This window comes from Entelurus aequoreus, linkage group LG26 (assembly GCF_033978785.1).
Source record: "Entelurus aequoreus isolate RoL-2023_Sb linkage group LG26, RoL_Eaeq_v1.1, whole genome shotgun sequence".
Lineage (NCBI taxonomy): Eukaryota > Metazoa > Chordata > Actinopteri > Syngnathiformes > Syngnathidae > Entelurus > Entelurus aequoreus.
In genome coordinates this window covers 18,778,851-18,793,556 of record NC_084756.1, presented here as the reverse complement: position 1 = coordinate 18,793,556, position 14,706 = coordinate 18,778,851, and the positions used below count along the sequence as shown (strand labels likewise).

Below are 14,706 nucleotides of genomic sequence, written 5' to 3'. Positions count from 1 at the left end.
CGAACTGGTAAACTTTGTTATTTTTTGCAAATATTAGCTCATTTGGAATTTGATGCCTGCAACATGTTTCGAAAAAGCTGGCACAAGTGGCGAAAAAGACTGAGAAAGTTGAGGAATGCTCATCAAACGCTTATTTGGAACATCCCACGGGTGAACAGGCTAATTGGGAACAAGTGGGTGCCATGATTGGGTATAAAAGCAGCTTCCATGAAATGCTCAGTCATTCACAAACAAGGGTGGGGTGAGGGTCACCACTTTGTGAAAAAAATGCGTGAGCAAATTGTCCAACAGTTTAAGAACAACATTTCTCAATGAGCTATTGCAAGGAATTTAGGGATTTCCCTGTCTACGGTCCATATCATCATCAAAATGTTCATATAATCTAGAGAAATCACTACACGTAAGCAATGATATTATGGACCTGCATCAAAAAGCGACATCGGTGTGTAAAGGATATCACTACATGGGCTCAGGAAAACTTCAGAAAACCACTGTCAGTAACTACAGTTCGTCGCTACATCTGTAAGTGCAAGTTAAAACTCTACTATGCAAAGCCAAAGCCATTTATCAACAACACCCAGAAATGCCGCCGGCTTCTCTGGGCCCTAGCTCACCTAAGATGGACTGATGCAAAGTGGGAAAGTGTTCTGTGGTCTGACGAGTCCACATTTCAAATTGTTTTTGGAAACTGTGGACGTCTTATCCTCCGGACCAAAGAGGAAAAGAACAATCCGTATTGTTATAGGCGCAAAGTTGAAAAGCCAGCATCTGTGATGGTATGAGGGTGTATTAGTGCCCAAGGCATGGGTAACTTACACATCTGTGAAGGCACCATTAATGCTGAAAGGTACATACAGGTTTTGGAGCAACATATGTTGCCATCCAAGCAAGGTTATCATGGACGCCCCTGCTTATTTCTGCAAGACAATGCCAAGCCATGTGTTACAACAGGTTAAAAAAAAATACTTGGGTCTATAATGTAAAAAAAAAACAGTTCAGAGCTCAACTGCACTGTTTTGGGGAAATTTTGCCAATCATTCAAAATCTGTATGTCTTAATTAATACATCTTAATTTTTCTATGCATTCTGAGTCAAAAGATATGGCTATAAATAAGGTTTGTGAACGATGAACAACATTCCAAAAAAAGCTCAATTCCCCTTTAATCGTAAAAACAGAAATGTCCTGTATCTAATCTTGCACAATCAACAAACATCCATATCTCAGTAGATTTTGCCAAACTATGTGTCAAACTATAGCCATTTTTTTTGACAAAATACGCCAATTCTAAGGAAATCTTCTAAGCCATATCTGGCTAAGTTACGTGCAAGAAGGACAAAATATGGATCTATTTTGTCGCAGGCTAGAAAGGTGCATGGAACACGGTGTACAGTATGCAGTGCAAACAGCTCTCTGCTGCCAGTGTGTGTGTGTGTGTGTGTGTGTGTGTGTGTGTGTGTGTGTGTGTGTGTGTGTGTGTGTGTGTGTGTGTGTGTGTGTGTGTGTGTGTGTGTGTGTGTGTGTGTGTGTGTGTGTGTGTGTGTGTGTGTGTGTGTGAGATAATGTGTCGTAGAACTGAGAGATATTATGTATACGGAGATGGATGCACGCTACACGCCAGCATGTCCTCTTCTTTGGCAATGGTCAGTGTGGGCGAGCTGCGCTCTCCAAACCCACACATAAACAAACGCGTGTCGGTGCAGCCACGCTCCGCAGAGGCAGGGAGGAATATGCGTATACGTTTGACTCCCGAGTCACTTGGGCATGTTCCACATACACGCTAGGGTTTTACACACTCCCAGAACTACACCAAACGAAGCCTCTCATGCATGTAAACATGAGGGATTGGAATCATCTGAAGAGATAGCACTTCACATTTGTCATTTTGCTTCAGATAAAATAAACTCTGGTGTGTTTGCTGTTCCAGTACTGGTTGTGAACTGAGGGTGTCTTGATCCGATATCGAAGTCATCATCGAATTACACTATATTGCCAAAAGTATTTGGCCACCTGCCTTGACTCACATATGAACTTGAAGTGCCATCCCATTCCTAACCCATACTGTTCAACATTATGTCGGTCCACCTTTTGCAGCTATTACAGCTTCAACTCTTCTGGGAAGGCTGTCCACAAGGTTGTGGAGTGTGTTTATAGGGATTTTCCACCATTTTCCAAAAGCGCATTGGTGAGGTCACACACTGATGTTGGTCAAGAAGGCCTGGCTCTCAGTCTCCGTTTTAATTCATCCCAAAGTTGTTCTATTGCGTTCAGGTCAGGACTCTGTGCAGGCCAGTCAAGTTCATCCACACCAGACTCTGTCATCCGTGTCTTTGTGGACCTTGCTTTGTGCATTGGTGCACAGTCATGTTGGAAGAGGAAGGGACCCTCTCCAAACTGTTCCCACAAGGTTGGGAGCATGGAATTGTCCAAAATGTTTTGGTATCCTGGATCATTCAAAGTTCCTTTCACTGGAACTAAGGGGCCAAGCCCAACTCCTGAAAAACAACCTCACACCATAATTATCCACCAAATGTCACACTCGGCGCAATGCAGTCCGAAATGTACCGTTCTCCTGGCAACCTCCAAACCCAGACTTGTCCATCAGAGCGGCCCATTCTTTCCCAAATGTTTGTAGAAACAGTCTCCATGCCCAAGTGCTTGATTTTATACACCTGTGTCCAATTGATTAGGACACCTGATGCCCAAGGCATGAGTAACCATTAATGCTGAAAGGTGCATACAGGTTTTGGAGCAACATATGTTGCCATCCAAGCAACGCTATCATGGACGCCCCTGCTTATTTCATTAGGCAATGCCAAGCCACGTGTTACAACAGCGTGGCTTCATAGTAAAAGAGTGCGGGTACTAGACTGGCCTGCCTGTAGTCCAGACTTGTCTCCCATTGAAAATGTGTGGCGCAATATGAAGCCTAAAATACCACAACGGAGACCCCCGGACTGTTGAACAACTTAAGCTGTACATCAAGCAAGAATGGGAAAGAATTCACAGACAAAGTACAGAACCAAGCCTTTAGTGAAGGATTAATTTGTTGAACAAATCAAAATGTTCTTGCAGTTCCACATTATTCATCTGGTTATCAAACTACCAAGCTCCCAACTGCCTTATTGTCATCCCTGTCACTTCTTTCTTGACCCACGACTAGAACCAGCAACTAAATTAAAAGCAGAAGAGATCAAAGAAGGTAGGACGCCTCAAAAAACCCGTCTCAAACACCAATTACTATTCTTCCTTCTTCTTATTATCTTCTTTTCTTTTAACCTATTTCGTGTCCTTCTAGGGCAGCCCTATGGGACAGCATTGTGCTTTGCAGCCCTTTAAAAAAATCCACTGAGGAGAAGCAAAAGCCAGAGGTGACAATCTGCCTACGTTGCAAGAGAGCGGTTGAGGTCGAGCTGAAAGAAGAGTGTGAATAATGCAACATGCTTTTCTTGTACCTGAATGAAATGAGGTCAGTTGCTCCTTTATACACAAATGGCCTGATTTACTTAAGGTTGGCATGCATTAACATGTAAACTTGATTTTCCTGGGCCTATTTATTTCAGTGCCCTTAGCAGTTTTTTCCTACTACAGGCAACAAACGCGTGTCCGTTCTAAGATGACTACTTTTGGACAATGAGGATTCACAACCTTATCTTTTTGAAGCTGAATATATGGAGGATGAAGTGTTGGTTAGAGAAGTTAAAGTTAAAGTACCAATGATTGTCACACACACACACAAGGTGTGGTGAAATGTGTCCTCTGCATTTGACCCATCCCCTTGTTCACCCCTTGGGAGGTGAGGGGAGCAGTGAGCAGCAGCGGTGGCCGCGCCCGGGAATCATTTTTGGTGATTTAACCCCCAATTCCAACCCTTGATGCTGAGTGCCAAGCAGGAAGTTAATGGGTCACATTTTTTATAGTCTTTGGTATGACTCGGCCGGGGTTTGAACACACAACTAGAGGTATCCGATAATGGCTTTTTTGCCGATACACGATATTCCGATATTGTCCAACTCTTAATTACCGATTCCGATATCAACCGATACTGATACATACAGTCGTGGAATTAACACATTATTATGCCTAATTTTGTTGTGACGCCCCGCTGGATGCATTAAACAATGTAACAAGGTTTTCCAAAATAAATCAACTCAAGTTATGGAAAAAAATGCCAACATGGCACTGCCGTATTTATTATTGAAGTCACAAAGTGCATAATTTTTTTTAACATGCCTCAAAACAGCAGCTTGGAATTTGGGACATGCTCTTCCTGAGAGAACATGAGGACGTTGAGGTGGGCGGGCTTGGGTGGGCGGGGTTTTGGGGTAGCGGGGGGTGTATATTGTAGCGTCCCGGAAGTTAGTGCTGCAAGGGGTTCTGGGTATTTGTTCTGTTGTGTTTATGTTGTGTTACGGTGCGGATGTTCTCCCGAAATGTGTTTGTCATTCTTGTTTGGTGTGGGTTCACACGGTCCACCCTCAGTGTGACCTGTATGGCTGTTGACCAAGTATGCCTTGCATTCACTTGTGTGTGTGAAAAGCCATAGATCAGGGGTCACCAACGCGGTGCCCGCGGGCACCAGGTAGCCCGTAAGGACCAGATGAGTAGCCCGCTGGCCTGTTCTAAAAATAGCTCAAATAGCAGCACTTACTAGTGAGCTGCCTCTATTGTTTTAAATTGTATTTATTTACTAGCAAGCTGGTCTCGCTTTGCCCGACATTTTTAATTCTAAGAGAGACAAAACTCAAATAGAATTTGAAAATCCAAGAAAATATTTTAAAGACTTGGTCTTCAATTGTTTAAATAAATTCATACATTTTTTTACTTTGCTTCTTACAACTTTCAGAAAGACAATTTTAGAGAAAAAATACAACCTTAAAAATGATTTTAGGATTTTTAAACACATATACCTTTTTACCTTTTAAATTCCTTCCTCTTCTTTCCTGACAATTTAAATCAATGTTCAAGTAAATGTTTTTATTTTTTTATTGTAAAGAATAATAAATACATTTTAATTTAATTCTTCATTTTAGCTTCTGTTTTTTCGACAAAGAATATTTGTGAAATATTTCTTCAAACTTATTATGATTAAAATTCAAAAAAAATATTCTGGCAAATCTTGAAAATCTGTAGAATCAAATTTAAATCTTATTTCAAAGTCTTTAGAATTTCTTTTAAAAATTATGTTCTGGAAAATCTAGAAGAAATAAGGATTTGTCTTTGTTAGAAATATAGCTTGGTCCAATTTGTTATATATTCTAACAAAGTGCAGATTGGATTTTAACCTATTTAAAACATGTCATCAAAATTCTAAAATTAATCTTAATCAGGAAAAATTAGTAATGATGTTCCATAAATTATTTTTTTAAATTTTTTCAAAAAGATTCGAATTAGCTAGTTTTTCTCTTCTTTTTTTTGGTTGCATTTTGAATTTTAAAGAGTCGAAATTGAAGATAAACTATGTTTCAAAATTTAATTGTCATTTTTTTCGTGTTTTCTCCTCTTTTAAACCGTTCAATTAAGTGTAAATATCATTAATTATTAATAATAACATAGGGTTAAAGGTAAATTGAGCAAATTGGCTATTTTTGGCAATTTATTTAAGTGTGTATCAAACTGGTAGCCCTTCGCATTAATCACTACCCAAGAAGTAGCTCTTGCTTTCAAAAAGGTTGGTGACCCCTGCCATAGATTATGTGACTGGGCCGGCACGCAAAGGCAGTGCCTTTAAGGTTTATTGGCGCTCTGTACTTCTCCCTACGTCCGTGTACACAGCGGCGTTTTAAAAAGTCATACATTTTACTTTTTGAATGTATTTTTCCCATTAGCTGCACTGCTATGCACCTAGAACGAGCCGATTATTACAAATTAGAATGCAAAGAAACAAAACAAAAAACATGTGTTTGTGATTTAGGGCTATATAAATAAACATTCATTGATTGATTGATTTTGTCTCTAATGTTTGTGAATAATAGGCAAAATTGCCCTCAAAAAAGTGCAGTTTCCTTTTGAGTGAGCAAAATAAGCGCAATCGATTTAGCGTGTCCGTCTTCATGAATATGCAGAATATATGATGATCACCAGAACGTTCACAATACTGGGAGAATCTGCAAGCGTAATTATTCAGCATGCAAAGTGTGATTTATTGTGACTAAAACTGTTCTGCAGCCGCTATTTTGTATATAAATTTGGCTAGTCTGAAGTCTACGTGCAAGCTCGCACAGCTCCTTCCTCACGGCTGTGATCGCGCTGCAAAGACAGACGATGTGCGGATAAACCTCGGTCCTACTTGTGTCTGTGAACATGTTTAGACTGTCAGAAAAAAATACAATAAAAATTAAACATATCGTTTATACAGCGATATCATTTAAAAATTGTATAGCGAGTGGATGACTTAAGGAGCTGATTAAAACACATCAGTTTTTCGTGGTCGTTTTTATTCAATGGCGTTAATTTTTTCATTTAGGGAATTCATTATTATAGTATACAGTATCTCCTATATAAAACATTATTGCAATAAGCATTTTCTTGCATTTGGATCATTTCAGACGCATTAATGCGTTAGAATAGTTCCTGTTGTCTATAAATTCTGATTCTGTATTGTTTAAAACATTTTATAGATTGTAGATGTGTGCTGTTTGTTTAATATTGCAAAACCCCACAGGTTGGAGAACGTAATAACATGAAAGTGGAGGGAAATTAGTGTTTCCATGGGCACATAGTGTCAGTAGAAGATATCTGAGTTTTTGCCTCCGGTACCAGGGAAGCCACACACCGCTTGGCCTGTCGGTACCTGTCCCATGAGCCAAAAGGACCCGGTAGGACTCTTTTTCAGGTAAACATCATGTTCACACATTCACTCAATTTGACGTGTTTGCATTGTGTTAAGGCAGGGTTCGGGAACCTTTTTGGCTGAGAGAGCCATGAAAGACAAATATTTAAAAATGTATTTCCGTGAGAGCCATATAATATTTTTTAACACTGAATACAACTAAATGTGTGCATTTTTGGAGAAAGACCAACATGTTTAGAGTATGATAAGTCTCTTATTCTTTTTAATAACATTGTTATTCTGAAGATAACCAATAATAAATACAATACTTCTTACCATTAATGCAACTTCTGGTGCTGCATGGTTTTGCTGATGGCTTTGTAGTCTGGTTGATACGTGGTTATTTTTTTTAACACTGTGATTACCAGCGTAATTATTCATTACTTATCAAATTAAGCACATTTCAGCTAAGATTTATCTGAGAGCCAGATGCAGTCATCAAAAGAGCGACATCTGGCTCTAGAGCCATAGGTTCCCTACTCCTGTGTTAAGGCAAGGGTTCTTAGCCTTTTTGACATCGGGGCCCAACTTTTCCACTACAGAGGGGCCCGGGCCCACTCAAATATTAACACTGAATAATTACTCTTGATTTTTTGGAGTAAATTTTTGTTTTCATGTTTATTTTATTTATTTTGTTGTATGTTATGAAATAGAAATGTTGCCATAATAAGTTTTCTGAGTTGAACAACAAATGTTCTAAGTGTGTCAATAGGGGTCTTATATTATAAGTTTATACTTCATTTTGTTCCTTTTCATTCATGATTTATTTTGATGTTGTTTTGATATTTTTTTTTTTGTTTTGTTATGTTTTAAAAACAGAAATGGAAAGCGTATTCTATAAGTATATCCAACCTACTAACATCTTAAAAGGATAAAACTTGTCAAATGATATCAAACTATGGGTTCATCGCAAAAATTATTATCAAGGCTTAGGTCAGGATGATTAAAAAAATATTACTGATATGACAATAGAGTTCCTTTAATCTTTGAATCGAATGTAGTTATAGAGAAGTCTTTGGATACCGGTAATTTATAGTAAAATATTGCCATGATCCGTTACCCGGATCATGGCATGATTTATGTTGGTAATGTTTCTGTTTTAGTCTGTTTCCTGGGTGCACCCTCTTTCACTGTTTCCTGAACCCCGCACGTGCATGTGCCTGCTTCACCTCATCAGTCTTGGTACGTTGCCTTTTCTTAGTCCTGTTAATCTTAACCTTGTTTTGTTTGTTTCCTAGCCTCCTTGATTTAAAGAGGACTTTTGCTGTGCTTAGTGTGCCGACCTCAGAGGAACCTGCTTTGTTAGTTTTCATGGTGTGCACTTCTGCCCCATCGTCTTTTGTTACCCCTTTTTGGACTTATTAAATTTTTTCCCTTTTTGTATTTAACCTTGCCTCCCGTTTCTGCATCCCGGGGTCACACCCTTGAACATCTCATAACAAACTATACTACAGCAGGGGTGTCCATAGTGCGGCCCGGGGGCCATTTCCGGTCCTAGTCCCTTTCTTATTGGCTTGCGACAAATTCCAGATTAGAGCAAAACACACACAAAAAAAAAAAAATTTAGGAAAATGCAACTCGCCCCAAATCCTCACAAAAATCATACCTGAAAACCAAAATGGCCGACGACTTGTTCGTCTCACCATACAGTATATGGTCAATAAGTATGTCCGTGCGTCCTGTCGTGATTAACACGCGTACAAATGTCTTAAATAAATAACATAAATAGAAATAAAATACAATTTTTGCAAGATGTGGTACACTGTAAAAATAAATTGTGTAAAAAAACGGTCATCAACTGGCAGCTACGGCTGCCAAACAAAAACCATAAAATTAAAGTAAAACATGGTAAACCAAATAATGATCAAAACATTATATTTACAGACATTTTCAGGAAACGTTTTGCGGAAAAATATCGTAATTTTACAGATTTTTACTATATTATTAAGATCAACCACCTTTAATAAAGTGACGATGAAACAGTTCTGCAGAAAAATATGAGTTTGTCCAAATTATTACGATCAAACACCTTTAATGAAGTGACAATGCTGGCAGTTCCACAGAAAAATACCATTATTTTACAGATTTTTTCTGAATTGTTAAGATCAACCACTTTTAATAAAGTGACGATGCAAACAGTTCTGCAGAAAAATACCTTTATTCTGATTGTTAGTATGGACATAGACTTTTATAGAACAAGCTACATATTTAATGAAAGATAATTACTGTAATTTTACATGAATTTGAAAGTAATTTAAGAAAACAGAAAATGCTATGTATAATTAATTTCGCATTTTTCTGTAAAACAAATAGAAATATACATAGTTTGTCATTACTGGCATATTACTTAAAGGCCTACTGAAACCCACTACTACCGACCACGCAGTCTGATAGTTTATATATCAATGATGAAATCTTAACATTGCAACACATGCCAATACGGCCGGGTTAACTTATAAAGTGCAATTTAAAATTTCCCGCCACACTTCCGGTTGAAAACGTTTTTTTATGCTGACGTATGCGCGTGACGTCAAGGGTTGGTACGGAAGTATACGGACCCATTGAATCCTATACAAAAATCTCTGTTTTCATCTCAAAATTCCACAGTATTCTGGACATCTGTGTTGGTGAATCTTTTGCAATTTGTTTAATGAACAATGGAGACTGCAAAGAAGAAAGTTGTAGGTGGGATCGGTGTATTAGCGGCAGACTACAGCAACACAGCCAGGAGGACTGAGAGATGGATAGCAGACGCGCTATCCGACGCTAGCCGCCGACCGCATCTATGATCGGGTGAAGTCCTTCGCTAGCCACCAAACTCACCTTAACTTCCTCCGTCTCCGGGCTGCCAACCGCATCTGTGATCGGGTGAAGTCCTTTGTCGCACCGTCGATCGTTGGAACGCAGGTGAGCACGGGTGTTGATGAGCAGATGAGGGCTGGCTGGCGTAGGTGGATAGCTAATGTTTTTAGCATAGCTCTGTGAGGTCCGGTTGCTAAGTTAGCTTCAATGACGTCGTTAGCAACAGCAATGCCTGGAAAGCATTAACCTTATAGTTACCTGTTCATGGTTTAATAGTATTGTTGATTTTCTATCTATCCTTCCAGTCAGGGATTTACTTATTTTGTTTCTATATGAAGTTAAGCACGATGCTATCACGTTAGCTCGTAGCTAAAGTGTTTCGCCGATGTGTTGTCGTGGAGATAAAAGTCACTGTGAATGTCCATTTCGCGTTCTCGACTCTCATTTTCAAGAGGATATAGTATCCGAGGTGGTTTAAAATACAAATCTGTGATCCACAATAGAAAAAGGAGAAAGTGTGGAATCCAATGAGCCAGCTTGTACCTTGGCCAGAGCGAAAAAAGATATGTCTTGCACTGCATTCTAGTCCTTCACTCTAACGTTCCTCATCCACAAATCTTTCATCCTCGCTCAAATTAATGGGGTAATCGTCGCTTTCTCGGTCCGAATCTCTCTCGCTCCATTGTAAACAATGGGGAATTGTGAGAAGTCCTTCCTTCGTTGACGTCACGCTACTTCCGGTACAGGCAAGGCTTTTTTTTTTAATCAGCGATCAAAAGTTGCAACTTTATCGTCGATGTTCTCTACTAAATCCTTTCAGCAAAAATATGGCAATATCGCGAAATGATCAAGTATGACACATAGAATGGATCTGCTATCCCCATTTAAATAAATAAAAAAAATTTCAGTAGGCCTTTAAAATAACAGGCGGATTGTTTATTTACAGATAATGTCTTCAATTCTACAGTTTTATAAACTATTTAAAAAAAATAGAAAAATTACAGTAGAAATTTAGAGTAAATTAACCATAAAAATAGGATTATTTTTTTACAGTGTAGGTCAAAAAGGAGAAATTAAATATCTCAAAGGGATTCAATTTGATATTACACAAACTTGCATTGTTACATATAATACAAAGCTAAGTTGTAAATGTTTTGTTCAGATAGTTTAATATCAATTGACGTATTGTACTGGTTTCAATATCTTTACTGTACAACATTTATCAAATTGACCCCCACATCCTTTAATTTGCTGGAAAATGTTTGGACACCCCTGTACTTCAGTATCTGCGAGGTAAAGATGACCTTCTTCTTGGGATTAATCATGCAATGAAACAAGCCCAGAAGGTGATGTGACAAAATCTACAGCAAGACTACGGAATAGGACACAATAACCATTAACCCCAGAGAAAGTATCGCATTAAAAGGTTCTATACATGTTAAAGAAGCCTCTCAAAACAAGGATTCCTCAACAAAGGATTCCTCAACAAAGGGGTCTTCACCAAAATTGAATGACTTGAGTTTTGCTTCATCCTTTTAGCCAGCAATGAGACCACGACCTTCCTGTCCAATATAGTAAAGTATTGGCCCATCCAAGTCTAAAATGCAATATCGCTCTTAAAATAATTGCACTCTGAGACCTGTTTCTCTGTAGAAAGTCTCAACCTTGGACAGACGTGAGTTTTTGTCCGCTTGTGTAAGACCCCTGGGGCCGAGTCAACCTCAAATTTAATCAAAGGACGCGGTGAAGAGACAGCTTCCTTTGGAGAGTCTGCTCAGCCATTTAAAAAGTGGAGCCAACTCTGTCCTCCGATCACACATCTGGGTTGCTATTGTTATCCACTGTCAAGACACAAACCAACACTGACAATCATGCTGTCACAATGAAGCGTAACCACGGTGACCCACGGTACTACTGTACATCAAGAGGACGAGGAAGGTGAGAGGTTTTATGCAATGTGGAGACACATTTTACTTATAGGCCGGAAAATGGGGCTTTGCGGTAAAAGTGGTGTTAAAGTGTACTCAAGGTAAGCGAACGAGAGCCATTTTATCCGAAAGGAGACTGAGGGCATCAAGAAAAGTGGACTGCTGCACCAAAATAGAGATTGTGGAGTGTAATACTGCAGTGTCCAAAACAAGCTAACATTTGCATGTGTGTTTTTGCCATTGTCATTGAATTTTTGATAACACTTTAGTATGGGGAAAATACTGTAAGTAACACAGACTTAATTAAGAGTTATTTGGACACTAGGAGAACATGTTCTAAGTAACAAAGACTTAATTAAGAGTTATTTAGACACTAGGGGAACATATTGTAGGTAACAAATACTTAATTAAGAGTTATTTGGACATTAAGGGAACACATTGTAAGTAACAAAGACTTAATGTAGAGTTATTTGGACACTAGGGGAACATATTGTAAGTAACAAATACTTAATTAAGAGTTATTTGGACACTAGGGGAACATATTGTAAGTAACAAAGACTTTATTAAGAGTTATTTGGACACTAGGGGAACATATTATAAATAACAAAGACTTAATTAAGAGTTATTTGGACACTAGGGGAACATATTGTAAGTAACAAAGACTTTATTAAGAGTTATTTGGACACTAGGGGAACATATTGTAAGTAACAAAGACTTAATTAAGAGTCATTTGGACACTAGGGGAACATATTTTAAGTAACAAAGACTTAATTAAGAGTTATTTGGACACTAGGGGAACATATTGTAAGTAACAAAGACTTAATTAAGAGTTATTTGGACACTAGGGGAACATATTGTAAGTAACAAAGACTTTATTAAGAGTTATTTGGACACTAGGGGAACATATTATAAATAACAAAGACTTAATTAAGAGTTATTTGGACACTAGGGGAACATATTGTAAGTAACAAAGACTTAATGTAGAGTTATTTGGACACTAGGGGAACATATTGTAAGTAATAATTACTTAATTAAGAGTTATTTGGACACTAGGGGAACATATTGTAAGTAACAAATACTTAATTAAGAGTTATTTGGACACTAGGGGAACATATTGTATGTAACAAAGACTTAATAAAGAGTTATTTGGACATTAGGGGAACATATTGTAAGTAACAAAGACTCAATTAAGAGTTATTTGGACACTATGGGAACATATTCTAAGTAACAAAGACTTAATTAAGAGTTACTTAGACACTAGGGGAACATATTGTAAGTAACAAAGACTTTATTAAGAGTTATTTGGACATTAAGGGAACATATTGTAAGTAACAAAGACTTAATGTAGAGTTATTTGGACACTAGGGGAACATATTGTATGTAATAAAGACTTAATTAAGAGTTATTTGGACACAAGGGGAACATATTGTAAGTAACAAAGACTTAATTAAGTGTTATATGGACACTAGGGGAACATATTGTAAGTAAAAAAGACTCAATTAAGAGTTACTTGGACACTAGGGGAACATATTGTAAGTAACAAAGACTTAATGTAGAGTTATTTGGACACTAGGGGAACATATTGTAAGTAACAAAGACTTAATGTAGAGTTATTTGGACACTAGGGGAACATATTGTATGTAACAAAGACTTAATAAAGAGTTATTTGGACATTAGGGGAACATATTGTAAGTAACAAAAACTTAATTAAGAGTTATTTGGACACTAGGGGAACATATTGTAAGTAACAAAGACTTAATTAAGAGTTATTTGGACACTAGGGGAACATATTGTAAGTAAAAAATACTTAATTAAGAGTTATTTGGACACTAGGGGAACATATTGTAAGTAACAAAGACTTTATTAAGAGTTATTTGGACACTAGGGGAACATGTTGGAAGTAACAACGACTCAATTAAGAGTTATTTGGACACTATGGGAACATATTCTAAGTAACACAGACTTAATTAAGAGTTATTTAGACACTAGGGGAACATATTGTAAGTAACAAAGACTTAATTAAGAGTTATTTGGACACTAGGGGAACATATTGTAAGTAACAAAGACTTAATTAAGAGTTATTTAGACACTAGGGGAACATATTGTAAGTAACAAAGACTTAATTAAGAGTTATTTGGACACTAGGGGAACATATTGTAAGTAACAAAGACTTAATTAAGAGTTATTTAGACACTAGGGGAACATATTGTAAGTAACAAAGACTTAATTAACAGTTATTTGGACATTAAGGGAACATATTGTAAGTAACAAAGACTTAATGTAGAGTTATTTGGACACTAGGGGAACATATTGTATGTAATAAAGACTTAATTAAGAGTTATTTGGACACTAGGGGAACATATTGTAAGTAATAATTACTTAATTAAGAGTTATTTGGACACTAGGGGAACATATTGTAAGTAACAAAGACTTAATTAAGTGTTATATGGACACTAGGGGAACATATTGTAAGTAACAAAGACTTAATGTAGAGTTATTTGGACACTAGGGGAACATATTGTAAGTAACAAATACTTAATTAAGAGTTATTTGGACCCCAGGGGAACATATTGTATGTAACAAAGACTTAATAAAGAGTTATTTGGACACTAGGGGAACATATTGTAAGTAACAAAGACTTAATTTAGAGTTATTTGGACACTAGGGGAACATATTGTAAGTAACAAAGACTTAATTTAGAGTTATTTGGACACTAGGGGAACATATTGTATGTAACAAAAACTTAATTAAGAGTTATTTGGACACTAGGGGAACATATTGTAAGTAATAATTACTTAATTAAGAGTTATTTGGACACGAGGGGAACATATTGTAAGTAACAAAGACTTAATTAAGTGTTATATGGACACTAAGGGAACATATTGTAAGTAAAAAAGACTCAATTAAGAGTTATTTGGACACTAGGGGAACATATTGTAAGTAACAAAGACTTAATGTAGAGTTATTTGGACACTAGGGGAACATATTGTAAGTAACAAATACTTAATAAAGAGTTATTTGGACACTAGGGGAACATATTGTATGTAACAAAGACTTAATAAAGAGTTATTTGGACACTAGGGGAACATATTGTAAGTAACAAAGACTTAAAGAGTTATTTGGACACTAGGGGAACATATTGTAAG

At 37.3% G+C, this 14,706-nt stretch overlaps 1 protein-coding gene across 9 annotated transcripts in view; it reads right to left on the bottom strand.

Annotated features, from left to right (window-relative positions):
- Nucleotides 1–14,706, bottom strand: part of atp2b2 (ATPase plasma membrane Ca2+ transporting 2) — a 316,595-nt gene that overhangs the window by 25,612 nt on the left and 276,277 nt on the right. The gene's annotated exons all lie outside the window — the stretch shown is intronic.